The sequence below is a fragment of the Mesoplodon densirostris genome, chromosome 17 (genome assembly GCF_025265405.1).
Source record: "Mesoplodon densirostris isolate mMesDen1 chromosome 17, mMesDen1 primary haplotype, whole genome shotgun sequence".
Lineage (NCBI taxonomy): Eukaryota > Metazoa > Chordata > Mammalia > Artiodactyla > Ziphiidae > Mesoplodon > Mesoplodon densirostris.
In genome coordinates this window covers 15,682,725-15,685,958 of record NC_082677.1, presented here as the reverse complement: position 1 = coordinate 15,685,958, position 3,234 = coordinate 15,682,725, and positions in this window count along the sequence as shown.

Here is a 3,234-nt window from a genome sequence, read left to right as displayed (position 1 = left end):
TTCTATTGGCTTATTACTACTAACTCTGATAATAAAAATTTAAACAAGAGTGAACTAGGGCTTGGTCTCTCATGTGAATATGAAAAATGACAAGATGCAACTTGGCAGGTTCCAACTTGAAACAAACCTGGGAGTTTCAACAGGAAGAAGGGCTGGAACAAAGTAAGCTGCTAATACAACCCTGAACTGTAACTTATTACGTTTGAAATCCTTCAGAATTTGACTCCTGCACGGGCAGTATTGAACAGGTTTTATATTTGACTGATTAAGTCAATTATGGCTATTCCTAGGTTACCTAGACTTGGTGATACCACAAGATATTCCAGAAGAACTTTCAGGCCAGATTTGGGTGATATCTTACTGTTTTTTACGCAAGAAAGAGTGCTGGGGACTCGACACAAACTTTATGTGAGTTAGTTCTGTTTTGGAGAAAGAATATAAGAAGCTGATTGTTCAGGTAGTGAGTCAAATGAAGACCTATCCATCATTGTTCTGAGCAAAAAGTAAACATTTTGGAAAGGAAGGTGTTGTCTCCCAGGAGAGCATCAACTGGAACCTGGGCCGTGGATGTTTGTCAGGATGCTGCCTGGCATCAGGATGCTGACTGTGTGCTCCTGGACCAAGCTGGCAGCCAAGACCCCAGGAGTGTCATTCTGAAACTGGTGTGTGTATTTTTTTTTTTTTAATAGAGGACATTTACTGTTTCTTTGCTGGTCAGGTAGAACACAGATGGGGAGTACACAGGGGAGGGGTGCCTTGTAAAGGGATGTATGTGGCGGTTTCTTGGGAAATAGTCCAAGGAGTCTTCTCAGCAAAGGGACTTGGGCTGGTGTGTCATAAGCATCCAACACACCCAGTCCTTGGCCTTAAGTTGGGGTCCCCCCCATAGGCGGTCTGTGGAGAGTCTCACTTTTTTCCCAGCTCCTTTGCTGGAATCCACACTCCCAGTGTGATGGGGCGCTTGGTCCTAGAGAGGGGTCTGGAGAGCCCCCAGGAAACAGCCCAGGGTTGGTAAGAGGGCTCCTGTGCCCACTGCCCAAGGGGACGAGAACCCTGCAGGGTGCTAAAGGCTGCCCACTTCTCCTCTGCCCTCTCTCCTTCCCCCAGGCTGGGCAAGAGAAGAGGAGAGATGAGTAGGGCCCCCAGCCTCTACTGAGTCCCAGGGGCCTCAGGGTGGGGTGGAGGAGGGGTGGAGAGTGAGGGTCTTGGCCATCAACAGACGCTGTAAACTTTGGTTTAAAACAATACCTTAAGTGGAGGCAGGGCTTCCAGCCTGGGACCAGAAGTATCATAATATCATGTTATTTAGAAAGTATGTGAATTAATCTCAAGTATATGGAAAACAGGTAGGCTGGATTATGATTTTACAGCTTAAGCTTTTGTAATTGGAAGAAAGAGGGAAATAGAGAAAAGAAGTCTTTTTAAAGTATTTATTTATTTATTTATTGGCTGCGCCGGGTCTTCGTTGCCGCATGCAGGAACTTTAGTTGTGGCATGCGAACTCTTAGTTGTGGCGTGAGGGATCTAGTTCCCTGACCAGGGATCGAACCTGGGCCTCCTGCATTGGGAGCGTGGAGTCTTAGCCACTGGACCACCAGGGAAGTCCTGAGAAAAGAAGTCTTTTAGAAATTTAGAATCACTTTATGTTTTCTGATTCAATCTGCCTACCACATTTTACAAGTAAAGAATTCGAGGCTTGGGAAGGAAATTAACTCCTGCCGGGTTGGATGGACATGGACTCATATTTTAATTCTAACTGCCATACTGTTTGCACTCTGCCCTCACAGCCTTTTTGAGTCTTCTCCAACAGCAGAAACTTCCTGAGAAAGCTGGCCCTTTTTTTGCAGTGAGAGGGCATAGAGAGATGCCTTTACTAGCTTTTCCCAAAGGAAGGAAGCTTTCTGCTGCCTGATGTGAGAACTGGTCTTGCAGCTTGCTTTGTTTGGAAGTGAGGGCTACCCAAAAGAACCTAGAGGTCACGTTCCATCATTGGAAGTCTGTCATCAGGTATCATGTGGGCACTCTGCAATCTGGTATACTTCCTTTCAGACCTTGAACTTGACACCTTATCTGCATACACTTGAGTAGCTGCTTTCTTTTTGTTCACCATGACCTCTCTTAGCTACCACACCCACCCTGCCTTTTAGACTATGTTTTCCTTGTTCCTTCTAGAGCTTATCAGGATGTCAGCCTGCTGGCGAGGTTTTAGGGACCATTGGAGAGAGTGGAATTAGATGGGGAAAAAAATCACAAATAAAAAAATGCAAATACTGTACTTTAAAAAATTTCTTTTATATTTGTTGCATCACCACCTCATTTGTTCCATTATTATTGAAAACTAAAATATATTTCCTTTTGGAAATGCTTTAATAATAGCTATCTACCTTTCAGGAACTGGAGGAATCGATTATTCAAAGGTTTCTGACAACTGATAGAAAGAAGAGGAAATCAGATTTTTTAATCTCCCTTTTCTTTATTTGTCCTACTAGAAAGCTCTGTTCTCTTTCCAAGTTCACAGGCTTGTGTGCCAACCTTTGACAGAAGGTATGCTTGCTTGTTCCAGACTTCACAATGAATTTCCAAAAAATTGTTTTTATCAGACTGAGACAAAAACAGCTATGGGGAAGGTGAAAATTAGAGAAAAACAGTATGAACAGAAAGATCTTCTGTTAAATTATGTTCTTCCCCTGTATATCATGCATTTAAATTAATATCACAGTGAATTAATACCAGCATATAATATATTCACCATCTACCTAGCCCAGTTTTCTGTGGGTCAATCTCTACATTTCAAAGTTAAGCGAATTTGACCTCTGTCTCTGAGAAAAAGAAAAGTGGGTGCTTCGGCATTGTCTTTGGTGGTTAAGTGGTTAACTTCCTTAGAAATAATCTCCTATTCCTCACCAGCATGTCCCTAGGTCCTAGCCCCAGTGGCTGCCATTAAGTAGGCTCTCAATAAAGATTTGTTGACTAAATGACCAGCTATTCAAAAGACCTCAAACTATATTTGTGGTTGAAGCAGAACAATTCTGTGTAACACTTTAAATCTTAAACCATTAAGAATGAGATGTGTTCCTGCGAGATACTGTGGGGTTTTTAATTTCTAGAAGTATCCAAAAATGAAGAAATCCTTATCTTTTGGGGATAGTACCCTGGCTGAAGATGAAGGTATCTCTAGAGCCTTTCACAGTGTCTGTACACAGTAGTTAACAAATACTGCATGTATATGAGAGA